This window comes from Dendropsophus ebraccatus, chromosome 13 (assembly GCF_027789765.1).
Source record: "Dendropsophus ebraccatus isolate aDenEbr1 chromosome 13, aDenEbr1.pat, whole genome shotgun sequence".
Taxonomy (NCBI): domain Eukaryota; kingdom Metazoa; phylum Chordata; class Amphibia; order Anura; family Hylidae; genus Dendropsophus; species Dendropsophus ebraccatus.
Window position 1 is genome coordinate 66,945,204 of NC_091466.1, and position 12,462 is coordinate 66,957,665.

At 41.1% G+C, this 12,462-nt stretch overlaps 1 protein-coding gene across 6 annotated transcripts in view; it reads right to left on the reverse strand.

Annotated features, from left to right (window-relative positions):
• Nucleotides 1-12,462, reverse strand: part of TRAF3 (TNF receptor associated factor 3) — an 84,665-nt gene that overhangs the window by 21,589 nt on the left and 50,614 nt on the right. The window contains exon 1 of one of the 6 annotated variants that reach the window (XM_069949225.1): nucleotides 11,585-11,774. The exons of the other annotated variants lie outside the window; for them this stretch is intronic. The gene's annotated coding sequence lies outside the window, so the exon portion shown is untranslated. Of the gene's footprint in view, nucleotides 1-11,584; nucleotides 11,775-12,462 lie in introns of those variants that run through there. 6 annotated transcript variants of the gene reach the window in all.

The following is a 12,462-nucleotide window of genomic DNA, read 5'->3' on the forward strand; positions in this document are numbered from 1 at the left end:
ACGCCACAATCGATGACGACACATATATTATATATATATATATATATATATATATATATACACACACACACACACACACATATATACATACATACATACATACACACACACACACAGTTGTGCTCAAAAACATCCAAATGACCCTGATTAACATCAATGATAGCTTAAAGTCTCCGGCTCTGCAAATTCCTGGGCTGTCTTGCATGAACTGTGCGCTGGAGATCTCCGCAGAGCGGCTCAATGATATTGAGGTCAGGAGACTGAGATGGCCACTCCAGAACCTTCACTTTGTTCTGATATCAAAGGAATTAATAATGCCAATCAGCAGTGTTTCAACTGTGAATAACAAACCAAACCAGTCAGGTAAACCAACAAACGTTTCGGCCACAACTGCCAAGAAAATTGTTTGGGATGAAAAGGAAAACCCACAAACATCAGTGTGGCCGTTTCAGGAGGCACTTGAAGAAAAAAGGGCTGCAGAAGAAGCCATTACTGCTCAAATGCCACACAAAAGTACACCAAACAGCAATACACCAAACAGCACAGAGACAAGCCTCAAAACTTATGGAACAAGGAAATTTGGATTGATAAAACCAAAATGGTCACAACCATAAACGTTACATTTGGAAAGGTGTCAACAAGGATGAAAGGAACATCATTCCTACTGTAAAGCACGGAGGGAGTCGCTGATGTTTTGGGGGGATGTGTGAGATACAAAGGCTCAGGAAACTTGGTCAAAGTTGAAGAAAAGATGAAGGCAGACGGTTATCTGCAAATACTGGAGGCAAATTTGCACTTATCAGCCCGGAGGCTGCCTTGGACATTGATATACGTTCCAGCATGACAATGATCCAAAACACAAGGCCAAGACCACCTGTTATTGGCTACAGCAGAACAAAGTGAAGGATTTGGAGTGGCCATCTCAGTCTCCTGACCTCAGTATCATTAAGCCACACTGCGAAGATATCAAGCGCTCAGTTCATGCAAGACAGCCCAGGAATTTACAGGAACTGGAGGCTTTTTGACAAGAAGAATGGACAGCTTTACCATCTGAGAAAATAAAGAGCCTCATCCATAAGCTGCCAAATAGTTTTCTGACACCAGTTAATTTGAAATAATATTTTACCACCACAGTATCACTTTAAAAGATGCAGCTATCAAAAGATAAATTGTGGGAAAGAGATGGACAGTGGACATTTTTTGTTGTTTATATGGTTTTACATGGGACTGCAATTGAGACTTAATGAGTCTTAATGAGTTACGTGACAAACTCAGCTCCACTATATCTATATTTGTGGTTTTACACAGGACTGCATTTTGATAAATTAACAGACAAAAGAGTTATATGACAAACTCAGCTCCACTGCATCTTTTAGTAAACTTAAAGAGTCGTTAATTTTCTTTTGCAGAAATCAATAGTACAGATGATTTTAAGAAACTTTGTAATTGGGTTATTATGAAAAAGCAGTTTGAAGCTCTCCCCCCTGTCTTCATGGTTTTCCTATGGAGAGAGGGAGATGAGGCACCAAAACAGGACAACAAAGAGTCAATTTAGCTGTAAATTACCAGGTTCTCTCCTCTGATGTCACCTCTGACCTCTGAATAGCTCCCCCACTGTGTAATCCTTTGTTCTCTGCTGCCGACTAATCTCCTCCCCCCTCCCCTCTCCATAGCACAGACAGGATCCGACTGATAAAAAAACAGTAGAAATATCCTGATAATGAGCAGTGGATGACAGAAAGGAGATGGGGGACCTGTGGAAGGGCTTTTTGAATGCAGATATTAGCATATTAGCCTAATAAACCCAATTACAACGACAGCGACACTTTAAAGGGATTATCCTTGAGAAACAGCTACACCCCTGTCCTCAGTTTGGGTGTGGGGCTTTGCAGTATGGTTACAGTGAAGTGAACAGAGCCAAATTGTAATACCGCACATAACCTGAGGACAGGGGGTTGCTGTTTTTGCAAGAAAGTAGCTGTGCTTTTTCTAACTATAGATGGTAGTTCAATAAGCATAAGCAGCTAAACTATCGGTTCTAAGTAACTTATAGAGATCCTATACCGCAGGGATGGGAAACCTGCGGCCCTCCAGCTGTGGCAAAAACTAAAACTCCCATCCAGCCACAGGGGGGTTGTAGTTTTGCTACAGCTGGAGGGCAGCAGGTAACCAGCACAATCAGGCAGGTTGTTTGCCTTTGGCCACGTATGACAATAGCAAACCCTCGAGATAACACATGTAAGGCCCAGGTACAGGACGACACATGATGCGACTCGCACGTGACCACAGTTTTCTTTGTACTTTCTTCTCCCCACCCTGCACAAATGTCAGGGACAAACCTCAAGTAACATGAGATGGGGAAAAAGAAAAAAAAAAAAGTTGTGCAACTTTTTGAAATATTCCATCTTGCTGCAAAGGAAGTTGTGGGTCATGTGACTGAAATCGACCTGGAGATATTCTGACTAGTATGTAATACCTATTATCTGACACAGACAGAAAATATTCATGACTTACTGCTTCTATCTCTCATGGGTGAAGCAGCTAGGAGGGCGAGTTTCCCAGGATGTGACGGTGTCATCAGGGTAAGAATGAGGCAACGTGTGACATGAATGAATGACGCTACTAATTTCTGTGTAAAGATTGTAAAACCTTAAGCCTACTCATCTTTCTCAGAAATCCATGTGCTGCAAAGTTTGGTATAGTGGTGTGAAAATGTCAGCGATCGCCTCCGCCGTGACGCCCCGTAATGTTATACATAAGAACCGCTAGTCAGGACAAGGCTGTGAAGGGGCGCCGGTGAACACAAGCCCTGACCACGCCTCGTGACTTTCTCCCCCCCCCCCCCAAATTCTGACATTTTTATAACAAAGGCGGCAATTTCGTTTTTACAATGTGACTCAGACGTACAGTACGGACATAGTAAGACTTGTGTGGGCAACCAGGAAAAGATTGCGAATACAAAATGAGAGATCACATTCAAGAAGTACCAAAAAAATAAAATAAGATAAATAAATTTCATACACAGAGGGGGCCGTCAGTACAAGACATGCATGAACACATAAAAATTCAATACAATGTAACAAACATTTACACAATAGAATACTAGGTAATAATCAATATTTATACAATACTTTACTATATTGATTTTGTTGATTTGTTTGTGTAAAGAGAATAAAAATAACCAAACATTACACAATATAAAACAGCATTTGCAGAGAAATCTTGCCCATTCATCATGACTCCAACATTAACATCTACAAGGCAGATGTTCGCTGACTATTATATAGATGTTACACCGAAGAATAACGCTCATCATACAAGTCACAGGCCCCACCAGGAGAGCATTAAGCCCGGCTGGCCAAACGTAAATGACAATGAAGAAACGGGAAATATACGAGATAGAAAGGACATAGACATGTGGAGTCCCACCACGGGTGTTGCTATTGGTTACACCCTTAGTAAAAGCCTGTATTTTTAAGAGTAAGTGGTAATGTAGTAGTACCAGGGTTTTGCCTCAAGAGGCCGTTATTGCAAGTATGTATACCTAGGTATTGCTTGGCTGTACTACTCGAAGGGTTATTGTTTGTTTGTGTACTACATGGATCTGTACACCAATGAGAGTTCATTCTTCTCTTCACCTATCATATCTCTCTTTCCTTCTGCATACGCACTCCTCACCCACTCACAGCACACCTTACATGCCCTGTAGGAAGGAAGTCACATGGGTAGAGGAAGTGTAGGGTCTTTTGTCTTTGGATTCTGTAGAGCAGTGCTTCTTAAACTGTGAGGGGGGCCTCACCAGTGAGGTGCCCCCTAGTTGTTGGTGAGGCCCAGATGGGGAGTCAGTTTTCACAAAACTGCACAGTCCTTTTGCTGTTTGCAAAAATCTCAATTTTAGCAACATTATTAATTTATTTTGTACTTGCTTTATTAGTATCTAGAGCTTGGGAGATAGGTGAAAGGTAGCCCTAGCATTATTTTCAGCTTTTAAATGGACATTCACCACAGATAGCGAGGCCCAGGCATCCTCTTCGTCAGTCTGGTAAGGCCCAGGAATTGCCTTGGTCTTTTAGATGAGGCTCCAGTAGAAATGTGATATGATATAATTATACTCAGTGCATCAGGCATGATCACAGGTGTTATTTGTATGGGAAATCTTCAAAACATGACCTGTGGTGAGGCCTGAGGACTGAAATTGAGAAGCACTGGTCTAGACGGACAGCACATGCAGCTAGACACAGTTTTCTCTCAAGTAACCTTACTCCACACTATGCAGTGTTAAGCTTCCACTAGAGAGGACAATTCAGGAAGGACAAGGAGGAACACAATGCAGGACAGTATCCATAAAGAAGTCTGGAATTGATCCGGATAGAGCAAAGTTGCTAGAAGCCTATGTACTCTATCTCACAGCGCGGGTGCAAGCAGGAAACCCTCAGCATTCCGCTCATCCCAGGTAACAAGGTCTGGGGCTTGTGTCACCTTCTAGAAGGGGTCACTCGACACTGGTGGGCAATAGGTGGTGCAAAGGCCAAAGAGTCAAAACACAGGCACAAGTACTCTCAAGTATTCTTCTATTTCTACCTGTGAAGTTCCGGGAGAGCACAGTACTACTTGGGTTGGGACTCTCTTGACATCCTCCTTTCTACTCTTCTGATCCTCTCTTCTACCTCTCATCACTCAACTCAGTCATCTCAGTGCAGATCTGGACTCTAAAGTATTTCTCAAGTGTAAAGTATTGTATCAAGGCAAAGCTGTATTACCTGCTGCCTACCTAAAGAGACTCTGTGATTCCTTGTTAAGCACCGACACAACACACACACACACACACCTTCCTTGGGTCATCTCCCCTTTCTGTGGGTGGCAGTGCCAAAAGTCCGGGTGGGTCACTACTCCACTCCAGACCACTGTGATAAGTACCCAAGGGACCCCGCAACAGCCCGGCAGGTCACTGTCCACACGAAAACAAGGCATAGCCAGCCCATTAAAATAAAAGCAGGTGTGCCACCATACCTGTGTGCCCAACCGCCACTGGAGTCACAACAAACTACCATCACTGGGCCTGGCTATATGTCGCCCAACCACCATAGAACTGGCGTCTCGCATCACCATCTGGCAAGTGACCGGCCGTACCTCCACACCGGGGGTCACCACAGAATGATAGATAGATAGCTCCAGCTATTACTTACATGATGTATAAGGGTGACTGTACAATTTAAGAGAAGTCCTCATTATTGTCACCTATCACTATGACTCTGCATCCTGACACCGACTGGCACCTTTCCTCTTTACATGAAGAAGAAGAGAACCCAGTCACCATAGAACAGCTATTACAGTGCAAAACACAACAGCTCCTTAAATCTCTCAGATAACTTCTTTTTCACATCCTGTACTAGTCCTGCTCATGTCTGTAGGTTTGTTACAGTGTATTAGTGTAAGGAAGAGCAATCATTATACTATGTGGGTGCATCGCTGTAGTTATGACACTCAGGGGCTTGGGAGAGCCGAGTGATGAGCACCAAGATGATAAAAACGTATATGTACGGCTAATTCTTTTTTTTTTTTCTCACAGGGAAATGATCACCAATGCAAAATAGTAAGACAATATACTGAAAAGGGGAAATTCAAAGTAAAACATTTACATGAATGGCAAAGCGTGGTAAACCCCAAACAGGACTCATTTCAGGAAGGCACAGAGCAAAAACACCAAAGAGTACCTAGAGGGAAGAAGTATAAAAACCCACAAACACACATGTGCGAGCACATCCACAGACTGGGTGTGACTATATAAGTGATCAGGGCCTATAGCCAAAAGACAGATCTAATCCAGAAGTGATAAGTAACGCAAAGAGGGGAATGGCACTGTCATGGGCACCACATCTCCTACTACTGTAATACTATATAACTACTATTATACCAACTCCTATGTACAAGAATACAACTACTATAATACAGCTCCTATGTACAAGAATATAACTACTATAATACAGCTCCTATATACAGGAATATAACTACTATAATACTGCTCCTATGTACAAGAATATAACTACTATAATACTGCTCCTATATACAGGAATATAACTACTATAATACTGCTCCTATATACAGGAGTATAACTACTATAATACTGCTCCTATATACAAGAATATAACTACTATAATACTGCTCCTATATACAAGAATATAACTACTATAATACTGCTCCTATATACAGGAATATAACTACTATTATACCAACTCCTATGTACAAGAATACAACTACTATAATACAGCTCCTATGTACAAGAATATACCTACTATAATACTGCTAATATATACAAGAATACAACTACTATAATACAGCTCCTATATACAGGAATATAACTACTATAATACTGCCTCTATATACAAGAATATAACTACTATAATACAGCTCCTATATACAAGAATATAACTACTATAATACTGCTCCTATATACAAGAATATAACTACTATAATACAGTTCAGGGAAGAAAAAAGAGTGCTGCACCTGACACATATGGCTGACACTAGTGCCTCTCGGCTGCATAAAAAACATCAGAATTTTGTGTATCAATTGATCAAGCCACACTGCCCCATGTACCGCGTGCAGGTATCTGATACACATGGGTCCCTACACTAAGTCCACACTGTGGCGGTCAGTGACCACCACCCCCGCAGGCATGCATGGGCAGGGAAGGGGGGCCATGGAATGGCCCTGCAACCCCTATGCCACAGGACCAGACCCAAAATGCCCCCCCAAAAAACTTTTTGCACTCCTCCTGGTAAGACCCACATGACCGCAAATCAGCAGAAGACACCTGAGTGCATGTGCTTTTATCCCTCCTGTTTGTCCCATTCTATCTGCAGTAGCAATGGTGAGCGCGATACCTTATCTAGACTTGTGCTGTTTGGGGGCAGCTTTCTCCGCCGGTGGTGCTGGCCGGGTTCTGGTGTGGCATTTTTGGGTCTGGTCCTGTGGCATGGGGGTTGCAGAGCCGTTCCATGGCCTCCCTTCCCTGACTGTGCACCCCTGCGGGGGTGGTGGTCACTGACCGTCAGAGTGTAGGGACCAATGTGTATCCGATGGGGCAGTGTGGCTTGATCAATTCATACACAGAATTCTGATGTTTTTTATGCAGCCGAGAGGCACTAGTGTCAGCCATAGGTGTGAGGTGCAGCACTCTTTTCTCTCCTGTATTGCATAACTACTATAATACTGCCCCCTACATACAAGAATATAACTACTAGAATACTGCTCCTATATACAAAAATATAACTACTATAATACTGCTCCCTATATACAAGAATATAACTACTATAATACTGCTCCTATATACAAGAATATAACTACTATAATACTGCACCTATGTACAAGAATATTACTATCATTATACTGCTCCTATATACAGGAATATAACTACTATAATACTGCTCCTATATACAGGAATATAACTACTATAATACTGCCTCCTATATACAAGAATATAACTACTATAATACTGCTCCTATATACAGGAATATAACTACTATAATACTGCTCCTATATACAAAAATATAGCTACTATAATACTGCTCCTATATACAAAAATATAGCTACTATAATACTGCCTCCTATATACAAGAATATAAATACTATAATACTGCCCCTTATATACAAGAATATAACTACTATAATACTGCCCCTATATACAAGAATATAACTACTATAATACTGCTTCTATACACAAGAATATAACTACTATAATACTGCTCATATATACAAGAATATAACTACTATAATACTGCTCCTATATACAAGAATATAACTACTATAATACTGCTCCTATATACAAGAATATAACTACTATAATACTGCTCCTATATACAAGAATATAACTACTATAATACTGCTCCTATATACAAGAATATAACTACTATAATACTGCTCATATATACAAGAATATAACTACTATAATACTGCTCCTATATACAAAAATATAACTACTATAATACTGCTCCTATATACAAAAATATAGCTACTATAATACTGCCTCCTATATACAAGAATATAAATACTGCACCCTGCATAGTCGCTATTTAAATCTAAACTTTTTACATAATCCGTTTTAGGTAAAATGACTTCACTTGTTCCATGTCTATCATTCTTTTTCCACTTTCAGATTACATGATCTTCAAAGAATTTTAGAAATCAAATTAATGTCGCAATGCACGCCCCCCTTGGAAGACATTAGTTTCCACTAAATGCTACATCGCTGACCCCTATATCCTGTGGTCTCAGCTAAAAATGAACCATCAATCAAATCTTAGCAGCTCTGGGGTATAATACAGGATGTAACTCAGGATCAGTACAGGATCAGTAATGTAATGTATGTACACAGTGACCTCACCAGCAGAATAGTGAGTGCAGCTCTGGAGTATAATACAGGATGTAACTCAGGATCAGTACTGTAATGTATGTACATAGTGACCCCACTAGCAGAATAGTGAGTGCAGCTCTGGAGTATAATACAGGATGTAACTCAGGATCAGTACTGTAATGTATGTACATAGTGACCCCACTAGCAGAATAGTGAGTGCAGCTCTGGGGTATAATACAGGATATAACTCAGGATCAGTACTGTAATGTAAGTACATAGTGACCCCACCAGCAGAATAGTGAGTGCAGCTCTGGATTATAATACAGGATGTAACTCAGGATCAGTACAGGGCAAGTAATGTAATGTATGTACACAGTGACCTCACCAGCAGAATAGTGAGTGCAGCTCTGGATTATTATACAGGATGTAACTCAGGATCAGTACAGGGTAAGTAATGTAATGTATGTACAGAGTGACCCCACCAGCAGAACAGTGAGTGCAGCTCTGGAGTATAATACAGGAGCAGGTTAGGATAGGTAATGTATGTACAGATTAGTGATTCGCTTTTGGTATAAATTCTAAACAATTCTGTCAGAAACAAAACCAGCAGAGCAATGTACTGTGAGCAAAGATCACAAGACAAGCTGCTTCTCATGTTCAGTCAGGGGAATCCCATGTTCTAGCCCGCTGGTTTAACAGTAGTCGGCTCCGATAACCTTCCTGTAAGCACGAAAAGGTAAAAGTAAAACAATACAAAACCAAAAGTCTATAGGGGCCGAATGGCTGCACTGAAATCACAGACACATTCAGCAAGGAGCATGGATCATGTACTCAGGTGCTTTGGGAACTCCAAAGATTCACAGGGTCTCCTTATACTAGCCAGGACAAGCTGGGTTTTGTAGTTCATCTTTATCAATCAAGTCTGTATTATACTAGAACACATATAGCTAATGTTTGGTGACTTTATAACATCTTTTAGGATGGAAGGTGTGAGGACTTATGCAAGGACCTCTGGCTTCCCCTACTGCCAGGACAATGTTGTACAAAGTTTTAGACAGATACAGAGATGTAGCAGAGCCGAGTTCACTACAATTGTATTGTTACAGGCAGCCATGAGGCTTTTACTTTAATTCATAGAATACAATGTTAATGCAGTGAAGTGTAGTATGACAAATTCCAGAGGAAAAAAGATATTGTTTTCACAACCACTGGTGTCAGAAAGATTTGTAAATTCAATTCTTAAAAAAAAAAAAACTCCAGTCTTCCAGTACATATCAGCTGCTGTATGCTCTGCAGGAAGTGATGTATTATTTCCAGGTTGACACAGTGCCACCTCTGTCCATGTCAGGAACTAATAAATATATATATATATATATATATATATATATATATATATATATATATATATATTATATTACACACACACACAGAAGACCATCTTAGAGGATAATGCCAGGATCATCCTACTGCCGTTAGATACTGAGATGGATAAAAGAATAGGTTAAAAGCCTTTGTCCTCCTCAGACAATAATCCGGCACTCGCCTCTAATTGAGAGCAGCCTTCGAGGGCGTCCTCGTCACTCTTAAACTCATTTATACAGTAAACATTTCAATGTGTTAAATGCTCGAGACAAGAGAAGAAAAAAGCAGAAGACTCCACATGGAAAGACCTTGTTCTCCCCATATATGTATGGACCCCCCCCCCAACTATACAGGGTCACCGCCCCATACTGGGTGTATCCATGGGAGGGGCTCCTGTCTATATGGGCCCTATGACACCCTGATCCCTGGGACAGAAGGTCACTTTTTCTTCGGAATTCCCCCTCTAAAAGTATGTGAACCTGTTGCCTGGAACATGAAAGGTCACACTGGAGCGGAAATACCATAAAATGCAGAGACAATGCAAGAACCAAATTCCAGCCACTGACTTAGGAGCCTTCATAAAATACTTTCCGCCGTTCGTAGCGGGTTCCTTGGAGGAGTCAACCGGCCGCGCTGTCCTGTATAGGATGTCGTAAAGATGACCGACAAATCAGCTTTTAGGCTAATCCGAGAGTGTTCAATGCAGAGTCAGGAGCACAGCTCTGGAGGCTGAATGAGGAGGGTGTAAGGACATGGGACAGGTGCTGTCTGAGAACCACAAGTACCAGACATGAAATGAGCATCACTCAGTCCTGATCCTGAGTGCTGGTGGGGTCACTGTGTACATACATTACTGATCCCGAGTTAAATCCTGTATTATACTCCAGAGCTGCACTCACTATTCTGCTGGTGGGGTCACTGTGTACATACATTACATTACTTATCCTGTACTGATCCTGAGTTACATCCTGTATTATACTCCAGAGCTGCACTCACTATTCTGCTGGTGGGGTCACTGTGTACATACAATTACATTACTTATATTAATTATCATTTAGATTCGAACGATTTAACGATAATCTGAACGATAATCGTCCGGTGGAATAGAGCCCTAAGTTGACATCCTGTATTATACTCAAGAGCTGTACTCACTATTCTGCTGGTGGGGTCACTGTGTACATACATTACTGATCCAGAGTTACATCATGTATTATACTCCAGAGCTGCAATCACTGTTCTGCTGGTGCGGTCACTGTGTACATACATTACTTATCCTGCACTGATTCTGAGTAACATCCTGTATTAGAGAGATAGGTAGGTAGATCAATGTGACATGGATGGATATATAGATAGAGGTGATATGGATGGATAGATAGAGGTGATATGGATGGATATATAGATAGAGGTGATATGGATGGATAGATAGATAGAGGTGATATGGATGGATAGATAGAGGTGATATGGATGGATATATAGATAGAGGTGATATGGATGGATATATAGATAGAGGTGATATGGATGGATAGATAGATAGAGGTGATATAGATGGATAGATAGATAGAGGTGATATGGATGGATATATAGATAGAGGTGATATGGATGGATAGACAGATAGAGGTGATATGGATGGATAGACAGATAGAGGTGATATGGATGGATATATAGATAGAGGTGATATGGATGGATAGATAGATAGAGGTGATATGGATGGATAGATAGATAGAGGTGATATGGATGGATAGATAGATAGAGGTGATATGGATGGATATATAGATAGAGGTGATATAGATGGATATATAGATAGAGGTGATATAGATGGATAGATATATAGGGAGATGTACATTCCTTCAGCAGAGAATCCTACTCACCACACACACCATATAGCGGCCATTACTGGCCTGACTGCCCCCCTTCTGTCCACCATGGACCCCTCCATCTGCGTGCAGCAGTCTCGTCCTAATGTTCCTTGCAGCAGCTGAGCCCTACACAGCCTCCATGTCCCCTGCAGCTCCACTACTGCCGTCCTCTTCCTCATCCAGCTGTATTACTATGTGTGATGACTAGGGGATTACCTGCATGGAAGATTGCAGAGTCTTTTCTTTTCAGTCCTTATAACAACACACTTCCTCTGCGGAAAGTTTCTAAGAGTTGAACGTGCAATAATATATGACTAGAGTGCTTTTTTTTTATGTATCAAATTGAAAGTGAAATCCTTTGTTTCTTTGTAAAACTTGCAGAATAATAATGTATTTACAGTCAGGGATTGGCTGTGCGCCCCCCTGCTGGACAGCGGCCAGGAGCAGTCACACCGTGTGACCAGCAGAGGACGCTACAGCTGCTGCTTCATTATATACAAAAGTAGACGGCAGCTAGAAAGGCAGAATCCTGCTCGCTCTTGGACGCTTCCTCCTACACCACAACTTTTATTTGTTTCTACGACAAGATAATAAAATCAAACAAAATCTGTTGCTTGGCTGAAAAATCATGAAATTACAGCCAATAGAAGAGCTCCCCTAGTGGCCAAGAGAGAGAACACAGCTGGACGCAAACACTAAATATATATATATTTTTTTTAATTGTTGGTTATGCATATTGGTCTCCACTGTTATATGACCCTATACAATTCTATAGGGCCCTACTATACACCATACAGCTATAGGCTGTGGTATTGAGTACCATTCTCAGTCCATACGTTGCATGTAACATGTTAGTGTACATGCACATGGAAAATGTTTTCAATAACATG